The sequence below is a fragment of the Cyanistes caeruleus genome, chromosome 3 (genome assembly GCF_971803275.1).
Source record: "Cyanistes caeruleus chromosome 3, bCyaCae1.hap1.1, whole genome shotgun sequence".
In the NCBI taxonomy this organism is placed as follows: Eukaryota; Metazoa; Chordata; class Aves; order Passeriformes; family Paridae; genus Cyanistes; species Cyanistes caeruleus.
Window position 1 is genome coordinate 1,362,125 of NC_141703.1, and position 12,990 is coordinate 1,375,114.

The following is a 12,990-nucleotide window of genomic DNA, read 5'->3' on the forward strand; positions in this document are numbered from 1 at the left end:
ATCAACATCTTCCAATCCTGAGATCATTCCCTCAGCCTTCTGAAAGGTTCCTGTTTATGAGTCCCAAATGAGGGCTTGCAGGGGCCTCCCAAAGCCTGGCTGCCAGCAGCCAGGACGGTGTCAGAGCACTGTTAAAATCCTCCAGGAACTGGAGGTACCAACTGGCAGAATCAGGTGGGAATGAGGCAAAGAAACTGGGGAGGAAATGCAACACCTTGGGACAATGCACACTAGAATCTGTCAGGGAACACTGGGGACACACCTAACAACCACCATGGAAAAGGGAAGCAAAACTTCCTGAAACACAGATTGGCACGGCAGAGCTGAAGCCAGAAATCCCAGAATCCCTGATGGATTGGGTTGGGAAGGACCTTAAAGCTCATCCCATCCCACCCCTGCCATGGCAGGGACACCTCCCACTGTCCCAGCTGCTCCCAATGTCCAGCCTGGCCTTGGGCACTGCCAGGGATCCAGGAACAGCCCCAGCTGCTCTGGACACCCTGGGCCAGTAGCCCAAATCAGGCTACACAGAGGACTAAGTTTTGTGTTTTGCTCACCTACTGCAAAATTTGGTGAATCTTCTGTGAGTCTTTCTTTGAAATTCATTTCATTGCTGACAGTTCAGGAAGCTGTCAGACCACTTCTAAATAAAACATGCAGAATATTAAGACACATCCAAACACACCTGCCTGAACAGGCAAACACCACTTGTGGCTTCCCCCAAACCCTGGAGAGAACATTCCTAATAATCCTGCAGGGATACAGGATGAAGGGCATGAAGCATCCTGCCCACGCTGTTTCAGGCTGGTTTCCCCAAATACTAAAAAAGTTTTCATTAGATAGGTAAAAGCTTTAGGTTTGATATTCCAGGGGGCTGCACATGGGAATTCAGTGGAGCCCTGGAAAACATTCTGTGTGCAGAAGAATTGATCTGCTTTGGAGAAGAGCAGTTGCAGAGTATCAAGCCCCAGTAACACACAGAAATCATGTGTGAATTAAGCATTAGGGGGAAAAAAAAAAAAAACCACACAAAAAAATACCAACAAAAAGCCTGAGGGGGAATCATAGATGTTTCAAACAGGATCTCAGAGTTGCGAGTGAGATTTAATTTGGTTTCAATGCTAAGTTCAGTGTTTGAGACCCATAACAAACTCAGACAAACCTCATTTTTTAAATGCTTCTCCCTAGACTGGACAGACTGAACAGATACACAGATCTAAGGGGAAAAAAAAAAAAAATGAGCCATAACATTAAAATGTAACAGCCTGGCCAAAAATATGAGTAACCAGATCCACAGTGCCAGAGGTCAGAGATCCACCAGCACTGCTCCTGCCAGCTATTGAAAACCAGGAATAAAGGAGCCCTGCAAGGAGGCACTAAGCCAGCACCATCCCCAGGGACAAAGAACTTCACACATTTTTTCAGCTACCTTGCCAATAACTTCTCCACTGTATCCAACACTAACCACTGAATCAGGAAGGAATATAATGATTCTATAGCAACCAGCTGTGGAGATATTTTTCAAACGGAACAAACTGGATACAAATGCCAAATACTCTCCCAACAAATTTAGTCTATTCCTAGTGGGAGGAGAAAACTCTGTTCACTGCTGTGATCCAAAACACAGTGTAAATCTCAGGTCTGCACAGAACTCAGGCAGTTTAAAACAAATCTGATAACCAGGAGCAGATAAACAGACAACCAGGTGTGCACCTTTTCTTACTCTGCCAGAACATCACTCCAGCAGCCTCTCTCCTCTGGAGCAGCATTTGCATGAGACTTTTCCACACTGGTTGCACTCCTCCCACCAAAAGGCCAACTTTCCTAATATTTCCATGTCCCTTGGAAGAGTTTATCAGGGAATCTTCAGGGGAGGTGAAGCAGTTACACAACACATCAGTCCTTCAATGGCACCTGCACATGAATCACAGCAGGAGAGCCCTGGAGGGGCTGGAGCGTGTCCAGGGCAGGGGCTGGAGCCCCAGGAGGGGCTGAGGGAGCTGGGAAAGGGGCTGAGCCTGGAGCAAAGGAGGCTCAGGGGGCCCTTGTGGCTCTGCACAAGTCCCTGGCAAGAGGGGACAGCCGGGGGGGGTCGGGCTCTGCTGCCAGGGAACAGGGACAGGAGGAGAGCTCAGACCTCAGGCTGGGCCAGGGGAGGCTCAGGGTGGGCAGCAGCAGGAATTTGCCCATGGAAAGGGAGCTCAGGCCTTGGCAGGGGCTGCCCAGGGAGCTTTGCAGTGCCCATCCCTGCAGGTGCCCAAGGAAGGGCTGGACGTGGCACTCAGGGCTCTGGGCTGGGGACAAGGTGGGCATCGGCCACAGCTGGGACTCCCTGGGCTGCGAGGGCTTTTCCAGCCCCTGGGATCCTGGGATTCTTTAATCTGGGTTCTGTAAACTCTCAGAACAATGCAGTGATCTGGCTGGCCCCATGTTTAGATGAAGCCACTCCTGTTCTAGGTTTCCCTGGTGTGCAGAACAGTAAGAAGATCCAACCTCCTTGCTGTAGCCCAACAAGCACCTCAGCTGAAGCTCTTTTCTCAGCAGAACAAGAATGAGACACCCTGAGAATTCATGTGTGTGCTTTCCCCTAGCTCAAACACAAAAGAGATAACCTCAAGGTAACTTGTAAAAATAAGGAAAATCAAGCCTAATATTAGGTTCATGTACATCAGCCCAAGTGAACATCCTCAGAATGCTTATTTTAGAAGTCTACAAATCAAAAACCTACCTAGTGTTACCTAACTAGGTAACAGCTCTGCTTCCTTCTATCACAGTAAGGCTTTGTTTCTATTTAAATCTTCATAGAATAAAGTTTTTAATCTTTAATGAGAGACAAAGCCAATCTAATGCAAGATAGAATTATTGGTAGAATGTATTCACCTGATTTCATAATACTGTACAGGGATAACAACAGAACTCAACAGGTAAATAAATGTTTGAGATCACAGGATGGTTTGGGTTGAAAGGGACCTTAAAGCTCATTCACTTTGCCAGGTTGCTCCCACTTTTCATTGTCCCAGGTGCTCCCAGTCCCAGTGTCCAGCCTGGCCTTGGGCACTGCCAGGGATCCAGGGGCAGCCCCAGCTGCTCTGGGCACCCTGTGCCAGGGCCTGCCCACCCTGTCAGGGAACAATTCCTGCCCAAGACCCCATTCCCCTTTGTCCTGTCACTCCATGTGCCTGCAGGGACTGCAAAATGCCTCAGCTGAGATGGATTCCATTTCTCTCCTTTGGTCAGACCTGCTCACCTGGTGCTTTCCCATCTCTCCTCCCCAGCTGCAGGGCCTGGCTCCTTGTGGGGATCTCAGCTCCTTCACAAAACTCCTGGAGAACTGGCACAGGGTGCCCAGAGCAGCTGGGGCTGCCCCTGGATCCCTGGCAGTGCCCAAGGCCAGGCTGGACATGGGACAGTGGGAGGTGTCCATGCCATGGCAGCCATGGCTCTGGGTGGGCTTTAAAGTCCCTCCCAACCCATTCAGGGATTGCCAGAAAAGCCCCTGGTAAAGCCCCTGGTACAGAACCAGACACTGCTGGTTTCACATTAAACTCATTTGTCAGAGCAAAGCCAGCCAGAGAAGCTGCATCCTGCTGTATCCAGGCCACCTGCAACCTTCCAGCCTTTTCTAGCCCTTGCATTTACTGCCTTTCCAAACCTCTCCAGCTAAAAGGTACCTCAGATAGAGAGAAATCGCTCACAAGGGTCTCTGAGGAGGACTCAAGGAACTTTTGTTTAATAAGAAATTATTTCCTTTTTTTTTTTTCTCCCTTCTGAAGCTGGGAAGGATGGTAAAGCACAGTAAACCTGCCCACAAAAGGAAATGAAGTGTCACCAGAATTTCAGTGCTCGAGTTTCCTGAGTCTCATTTCAGTGCACAAAGCTGGACTGAGTCAGCATTTTTCATTCATAATGCTGGCAGGATTTTCAAGAGGGTGTTTTAAACACGAGGACTCAATTTCTGTCACTGGTTAGAACCTCCCAAGCAGAATGTCTCATTTTAACATAACAACTGGAGAGATTCAGCATGATTATATTCCCTGCATGCATGTAGTTGCTGCCCTGCCCCAGCTAGATTGTGCTTTGCTATCCCTAACAAACCTCAGGTGGTTTAATCCAGGATTGTATTAAAGTAATCCAGGGAAAGCCAGAACTTGGCATTAGCATAACAGATTCTAGAAACTCTAGGAAAGCAACTCCAGCAGGATAGCCTGATTTCCTTGGAGCTACAGAATAACATTTTCCTGGTTGAAGCACATAGAGAGCAAGAAAAATGCAACATTATTTCTGCTGCTTGGTGTGATTCCTGATTGCAGCAACTTTATCACCCATCAAAAGATCCTCCCCGCCTCTTATTTCCACGGAAGTCCTTAAAACCCCTCAAGACACAATGGGCACAAGGATTATTATTCAGCCATCAGTAGAGCCCACCCAGCACCCAGTGCAGCTGAACAGAGAGCAGCCTGTGAGGCTGAGGTTCCAGCTAACATGTCATCCCTGGAACACGCTCAGCTCCGCGAGCCAAGCACCAGTACGAGCCAAGGCACTGAAAGGTCAGAGCTCCAGTTCTTACCCTGCCTCCAAGCAAGTGGGGAGCACAGCAAGGAAAAAACAATCCCACATATGCCTTACTCTTTTCAGTCCTGCAGTTCTCCTCCTCTCTCAGCAAAGTCTGTCACAAGAGACAAGCTGGAGCAGAGTGAAACCAGCTCAGATGCCACCATTTTGCCTGAGAAATTCTGAATTCTCCGGTTGAAACCTCAAGAGTTTGGCTGCAGCTTGAACAACAAGAACAGCACAAATCAGCACTAGAAAGAGCTGCCCAGGGAGCTTTGCAGTGCCCATCCCTGCAGGTGCCCAAGGAAGGGCTGGACGTGGCACTCAGGGCTCTGGGCTGGGGACAAGGTGGGCATCGGCCACAGCTGGGACTCCACGGGCTGCGAGGGCTTTTCCAGCCTCAGGATCCTGGGATTCAGTGAAATGGTCATGTCTAAAGGCTCAGAAATCCCATCACATTTTGCAGTACAAAAACAGTATTCAAAAGTGAGATTAACAGCAAACTTCACCAGATTTCCTAAAATCACAGAATCACAGAATGTCCTGAGCTGGAGGGACCCCCAGGGATCCCCCAGTGCCCCCCTGCCCTGCCCAGACCCCCCAACAAGCCCAGCCTGGGCATCCCTGGATGCTCCTGGAGCTCTGGCAGCCTCGGGGCCGTGCCCATTCCCTGGGGAGCCTGGGCAGTGGCAGCAGCCTGTGGGGAAAGAAGAGCCTTGCCCTAAAAGCCAACCTAAATCCCTGCTGGGCCAGCTGCAGCCGCTCCCTGCTGCTGTCCCAGCTCACCAGAGAGAAGAACAGCAATGGATACCACATGTTCATGGAGTGCTGCAGGGACAAGAGAGGCACTCAGGGGTTTGCTTTTAAGTTCTAAAACTCTTTGGGTTAAATATCCCCAGTAGCTAATACAGATTAAGCTATTTTTTGAGCCATACAATAGCATTTGTCAGCAGTTCAGAGCAACGTTGAGAGCACTTGACTGTAAAGGATGCAGCTTTTTCCCTCCTCACAAAGCAAAATTGTTCTGCTTGCATCATCTGCAGACAGCACGAGTTCGAAGCAATGCCCTCAGATTTAGATGCTGAGTTGAAAGAGCAGCACCAAACAATCCATGCCAGACAATCCTGCCAGACTGCAGCTGGAGAACTTCCTATTCCTGTGTCACAAGAGCTTTCCAGTCACCGCACAGAGCTCTGGGATTTACGGGTCATCCTTAACTTCTGACTCTGCAAAAAAAGATGACTAAACAACCTAAAAAAAGCACAGAACTGGTAAAGTGAAAATGCTGCACAAGTTTCAGCTCCATTCAGATTACTCTGATAACAGCTGTGATAAGGAAGCACATTCTGAACACCTTTCAGCAGGTTGGGGTCAGAGACCAGGAAGCACCAACTGGGAGGATCCATCTGGTTCAGTCCCACGTTAGTTAAGGATCTTCACAAGCCCAACATCCCCTTTTGTCCCACCAAAGGCATCTGAAGGGCTCTGGGCCCACAGGAATTTCCAACCCTGAGACCCAATGGAACGAGGGATCCCTGAGCACAGCCAGCTGGAGCTGGTCAGTAATGCCTCCACAGCATCCAGTGCTACACCACCCAAAAAACAAACTGCATTTGCCTTCTGGCCATGTCACCATCATTTGACAACATTTCCTTGAAGCCACCTCATTTCTCAGCAAACTAGATTTCAGTCACATTTCTTAAAATCCATGCATTACATTAAATAGCAGATTGCTGTTTGCTCTTTAATGAGCAGGTTATATTAGTGTGGTTTGAAATAGAATGAGAATAGAACAGCAGAATATGCACAAGTTTCCAAGTTGGATAATGGCTGTTCCCAAACTTTGTCCTTAAACACTTCAAAAACCCACAATGTCCTGCTGTGAGTCTCAGTATAGATGACCTTATGTGAAAACATATTTTAACACTTTTGCTTCATGCTTTGTTCATGCTTTGAACTCTTCCTCTGAATAGAAATTTTACAAACCAGAATTTTAAAAAATACATCTATAAAAAAGACAACTATAAGGAGCAGTTGGAAAAGAATGGGGGAAAACCTTGTTACACGTCTGCTTTTTAATTTACTTCCCTGAACACCTACAGTAACTTCATGCCACACTACTTTATTCCAACAAAAAAATCTGCCCTCTTCTCTTTGATGTTTATTCTGTTGTTTGCAATTCAAGCTCACAATGAAGAATAGAGGTGTTAGCAAGGAAGAAAATTTTTGAAGTATTTCAGATCCTTCTAAAACCCAGTTCCAGTTACAAAGTTTTTCCTTGTTGGGATTGGCCCTTACAATCACCAAAAGAACAAAACCCATGAACACAAAATACAAAGGGTAAGAGGGAGAGAACACCTGCCAGCCTGCTGATAATGCTGAAACTCAAGAGACCATTAAAATGAAGAAACACAGATGCAGGACAAAAGAGAAAAAGAAAGAACAGGTAAGAATGGGGATGGCTGCAGTCAGGGAGCTGGGAAAGCAACCACAGGCACAGGCAGCAGCTGCAGCAAAGGTGCAGGGCAGAGAGCTGCCTCTAAAAAATCAAATTACACCAAATGTCCGTGCAAAACAGCCACCAGCCCCAGCCCTGAGTATCACAGCAGCCTGTCTGTCTGAGAGCCCCAGAGAACTGAGTTCATCCAGCTGGGGCTCACATGTGACTCAAAGGAAAATGTCAGGATTTTTGCTCAAGAAATTCAACGATTACATCATCCCATTTGGTACATGACCAAATTACTGGCATTTTATTACAAAACACAGCTCTCTAGTTGTCAGCTTTTATGATTCTCTGTAAGAATTAACTGTACTTCCCCAAAATACCCTGAAGATTTATGAAGTTATTAGAACTTGCACTGGGTAACTGAGCTCCTGGCTGCACCTCCTCACCAAAAGCACAGGAATCCTCACAGAATCTGTCCACACCTGAAGGCCACATGCAAAACTTACTTAAAAACCATTAAATATTGCACCTTGCAGTTCACAGGCCAGCCCATAACCTGGTGCCTGGGAATCTGAAATTGCAATGTAAATTAAAAAAATGTATTTTTACAGTTAGAATAAAAGGCTTTATCACCATAAGGGCATGATGATTAACATAGTTCTGCATTTAATTTGTGATTAACACAGAATTGGCTTGACTGTATCTTCAGTTTTCAGATCAGTCTTGTGAACACTTAAAAGCAGCAAGTTTCCAACACACAAGCAGAGGTGTTAAACTGTACCACAAGACAGAGATTGCCATGGAGAGAGCCCTCCCAAACTCCCCCTGACCTTCAGAAGCTGAATGTGCAGCTGCCTTTCTCCAGCCTCAGCTAGCTGGGCAGCTGAGGCTGTTCAGGCTGTACAGACACAGCTGAATTCCCTGCCCAGCAGCCAAGGTTGGATCTCCACAGTTCAGCTGGGAGGGCAAGGAACAAAAAGTCCGTGTGTGCTTGGCAGGAGGAGCATCAGGCCGAAAACAAGAGAGGCCTCTTCTCCTTCCCCCCAAGATGGGTGGGAGCTCTTCTGCAAACACACAACCAGACATCACTTAAACCTTTCTCTCATACACTGGTTCCAAGGACTCAAACAGAGAGACCTAAAGGTGCTGTCAGAAAAGACAAAAAGTTCTTGTTTCCCCAAAGCAGCTCTGCCATGGGCACCCTCTGGGTGTCAGGATTCCTGCAGGATTCCAGAGGGAGATTGGAAAACCTGGACTACCACTCCCAAAAGTACAGGATGGGTTGGGCTGGGAGGGAACTCAGAGCTCACCCATCCCAGCCCTGCCATGGCAGGGACACCTCCCACTGTCCCAGGAGCTCCCAATGTCCAGCCTGGCCTTGGGCACTGCCAGGGATCCAGGGGCAGCCCCAGCTGCTCTGGCAATTCCATCCCAGCCCCTGCCCACCCTGCCAGGGAACAATTCCTGCCCAAGATCCCAAGATCCAGCCCTGCCCTCTGGTAGTTTGGATTATTTCACAGGAATATTTAACTGCAGTAAATATTTACAGTTCTGTATGGAAGTACAGAAACCCATGTGCTCCAGAGAAGGTTCATTCTGAGTCCTGCAGAGAGGTGCCAACCACCCCAGCTGGCTGCAAGGGAACCCTCCTTCAGGAATTACAGGTGTAAATCCAGGTGTTCTGTGTATTTTGAAAGTGTGTGAATAACTATTTCCTACAAATTGTGCACTTCTATGGAGCACATGAACCTTGAGATGATACAAAGCCAAACCCCTGTCCAGTCATTTACAGCCAATTAGTCATGCCCAGGGCTGGATCCTTCAAAGACATTGAGGGAGAGAATCCTCTTGGAAATCTGAAGGATCAAAACACGAAGAAAAACCTGAGCTTTTGAGACAAAGGGTCTTCAGTGGAATTATTTTAATAGAGTCATTAGGGTTTGCTAAATCTACATTATTAGTAGCAGTATATTTCCCTGGAACATGGAATATACCATCAGGCCTGTGATTTTCCAGGATTGCCATCCCATAAAACCTTACTCTTACAAACCCATGGGATGGAGATGGGATGGAGAGGTCAGCTCTCACAACTGTGGGCACACACAGCCATGAGGGACAGCACAGAGAAAGGGGATTGGAAAGTGCTGTGGAAGAGAAGCACAGCAGAGACTGATGTTTCAGACACTCATGATTATTTTACAATTCCAGACATGCATTTTACCACACAACTTATTGAAAAGCAGAGTTCACAGGGAAAAAAAGTCCACTTGGACACTAATTCAATTACCTTAAAAACAACACATGAAAAAGTAAAATATAATATCCAACACATGTAAGTGGTAAGAGAAAACCAAACCATGGATGTGCTATGTCAGTTAAGTTTTCTGTGTTTTGACTGATTGCAATGAAGGGAATGCTGTAAAAATGCACCTTTTGCATCAAAAATAGAATAATGTTTCTTCCTGGGAATGCCCAAGAATATTTCTCTTCACTCTTTCCCACTCAAAATTATTTAATTTCTATTAAATAGAAATTTTCTATTCTGGTCAAGAATCTGATCCTCTGGAGGGGACAGACAATGCCCTGTTTGCATAGGAGAGATTAGTTTCTAATTACTACCAGTAATTAGTGCTTTCCTGCAGCTAAAGCTGGAATTTCTGTCAGGAACCTGACCACCTCAGAGCTGCAGGGAGAGATTCAATCCAGACAGGTGGATCCACCAGACACCTCCATCAGTGCCCTCCCAAACCTCCCAGCTTATGTTTGTTGTATGAGGGCCTGGCAAATACTGTTATAAATCCTTCCATCCGCAATTAAAATCCCAACACGTGCCTGTAGTGTCAGTGCCAGCCAAAAGTAACCAGTGCAATTGAGTGCATTCTTTTTAAATTATACAAAGTGCACTTTTAAAAGAGGGTAACTCCTTGTGCCACAAATCCCACAGAGGTTTTGGCACCTCACAGTGAGGTTTCCTGTGCACAAGTCATTCATCACCAGATCTCAGCCTGGACCCCATTTCTGATTGTCCACCACCCCCCCCAATTTCATGCTTGGCAAGTAAAAACAAAACCAAGTTGCTGTGGAGGGGGCATCCCAAGTTCAGCAGCTGTGTCCAACACAAGAGCAACGAGCACTCAAAGCTCCCAGCACACAACAGCAGCTGAGGCAGCCCTTGGGTTATTTTATGGTAAAAAGAAAGCAAAACCCCTCCCATCTCTTGGGCTCCAAGCAGGTCAACTCTGAGCAGCCCCCAACTGAAACCAATATGTGCCCCTCAAACCAATCTGCTGACGGTTCATTCTGCTCTGGTACTGCACACAGCACAGGGAAGTGTTCGTGGCTGGAACTCCTGATCCCAGAATCCCAGACTGGGACCTTAAAGCTCATCCCATCCCACCCCAGCCATGGCAGGGACACCTCCCACTGTCCCAGCTGCTCCCAATGTCCAGCCTGGCCTTGGGCACTGCCAGGGATCCAGGGGCAGCCCCAGCTGCTCTGGCAATTCTATCCCAGCCCCTGCCCACCCTGCCAGGGAATGGTTTCTTAGAGAAAACTTCCTCCCCACTGATCTCCCCATTACTCAACCAATTGCTTGTATTTTCCTATAATTTTTTTCTTTATTCTTCTAGTCCTCTTTTTCCTGGTGTTATCCTACTAAAAGCTAAAATTACAATCCCTGATTACAGTACAAAAGACACACCATAAAAGGCTATAGAACGTCACGATTTAGAAATATTTCATTGCTAGATTCACATTCTTTCCTCAATCCAAATCCATCCTAATTGCACGATTAGAGGCATTAAGGAAAGGCCAAACAGCAGCGAGAGACAGAGTAAGCACTGCAGGTCATGGCTCTGAGACCCCAATTCTTACTTTATCCAAGAACCAGGACTTAAAGGAAAATTACCAAGCAAACACAGCTACTCTGTAAAGGATCTTATGTGGAATGAACGACGAGTGGGATATCAGAGAGGGAACACAGGAGCTGAAAGAATGGAGTGTGGTTTGTGAAGCAGCAAGCACAGGGTGCAGCCCACTCAGCTCCGGGGCAGCCTCAGACACTGGAGAAACTGTTCGGAAACCGCTCGTCTGCACGAAACATGACCCCTGTCAGGCTGCCAAAATCAGGGACAGCACTCCAGGGCTGAATACACAGGCTGGACTGCCTCAGCCTGCTGGGATTTACAGCGATGGCTGCACAGCCTGAGCTCTGAGCAAACAGAAAATGCAGCTGTTTTCTCTGTCTGTGCTTGGGATGCAGTCAGGATACCTGCTCAGCATCCACGGGCAGGTATCCCCCTCCCGCAGCTAGGAGTGGGCATGCAGAGAGAGGCAAGACTCCTCCCACACCTCAGACAGGGCTCTGCAGGTGAAGTGGGAAAATTTTAACAGAAAGAAGAATATTTGGTATCAATTCACTGGTATAAACTATCACAGAAATCATGGAATGTCCTAAGCTGGAAGGGATCCATCCAGTGCCCCCCTGCCCTGCCCAGACCCCCCAACAAGCCCAGCCTGGGCATCCCTGGATGCTCCTGGAGCTCTGGCAGCCTCGGGGCCGTGCCCATTCCCTGGGGAGCCTGGGCAGTGCCAGCAGCCTCTGGGGAAAGAGGAGCCTTGCCCTAAGAGCCAACCTAAATCCCCGCTGGGCCAGCTGCAGCCGCTCCCCGGGTCCTAAGAAGTCTCCTGTGTGAGAACATCACCAGGTCCTATACAGTAAGGGAAGCTACAGGTGACTACAAGAAGAGGTAAAAGAAAGAAGGAAAGACCGTGTGGAGTAACACTCACCAGAGCCATCAACTCCCAAAATACAGTTTACCTCTTTGATTTAAGAAAATGCATCCATTTGGGGCTTGACTCCAATATATTATCAGTTAATATCCACAGCTAACGCCTTACGTTTCTATTGCCATATAAGCACTAAACAAAAAGCACTTTGAAACTGGGCAGTGGGAAGAGGTAGAGGAGGACAGAGCGTTTTTTGTTTTCATGAGGGCCACGCTATCCCACCTGGAATGCCGGCTGGTTTACAAATAGGAATTATTTACTAAACAATACTCTCTGATGAGCTATGGAAGTGTTTCCCCTTCGTGCAGCAGAGAAAGACAGAATTCACAGAAAATATTGTTTTCTACAGGCAAAGCCCATATTTCACCCCAAATAAAGCAGCAGCTGAACCAGAACAAAAGATATCCACAGGGAATATCATCCACAACCTTGTCTGCTCATCCGAGGCAGAGGCACACACAGGGACACAACCCCAACCATGGAGCGGCTTCCTTTTCCTGACGCCCCGACAATATTCCCTCGTTCCCCTGGTGCCCTTTGCCAAGCCATAAGGGACGGCACTCCCAAGGGATGGCGTTCCTGAGGAATGGCATTCCCAAGGGAGGGCACTCCTCAGGGATGGCATTCCTAGTGAATGGCTCTCCTCATTTTCCTCGCTCAGGGCGCAGCGGGCACGGGGAGCAGCGGCCGGGGGCAGCGGGACCAAGGTGATTTAAGCTGCAGAATCCCCGCGGCGGTACCGCCACACGTTTTGCTAACAGGAGCAGGATAAGGCAGCCGGCCCCCAGCAAGGGGCGCAGCATCACTCACCGCCCGCCCTGGCTACCGAGGGAGGCGAGGAGGAAGACCCGGGCCCTGGCACCGCGACACGCCCGGGCACCGTGAGGGGCTGAGGCGGCGCTGCCCTCCCGCCGGCCTGGGCTGAACCGCCGCCGCTCGCAGCCCGCGCCCCCCGCTGCCCCCGTCTCTCCGGGCCGTACCTCATGTCTGTGCGGGCCCTACTCACAGCCCCGGCCGCGGCCAGGGGACCGAGGGGCCGGAGGGGCCGGAGCGGCGCCCGCAGCCGCCTCCGCCGGACGCGCCATCGCCGCCCTCGCCCCGTCTGAGGGGAGGGGGGAGGAGCCCCTCGCGGCCGCCGTACTGACGCGCGGCCGCGGCCCCCCGTGTGACGGGCAGGGAATGTCACCAATCAGAGCCCACAAAAG

The 12,990-nt window shown here is 48.8% G+C and overlaps 1 protein-coding gene across 7 annotated transcripts in view; it reads right to left on the reverse strand.

Annotated features, from left to right (window-relative positions):
* ITSN1 (intersectin 1) overlaps window positions 1-12,990 on the reverse strand; it is a 97,999-nt gene that overhangs the window by 84,614 nt on the left and 395 nt on the right. The window contains exons 1-2 of one of the 7 annotated variants that reach the window (XM_086883886.1): window positions 1,163-1,216; window positions 558-643 (exon numbers count right to left, since the gene is read on the reverse strand). The exons of 2 other annotated variants lie outside the window; for them this stretch is intronic. The gene's annotated coding sequence lies outside the window, so the exon portion shown is untranslated. Of the gene's footprint in view, window positions 1-557; window positions 644-1,162; window positions 1,217-12,765; window positions 12,960-12,990 lie in introns of those variants that run through there. 4 more of the 7 variants (XM_086883884.1, XM_086883890.1, XM_086883889.1 and 1 more) reach the window with 4 other exon arrangements.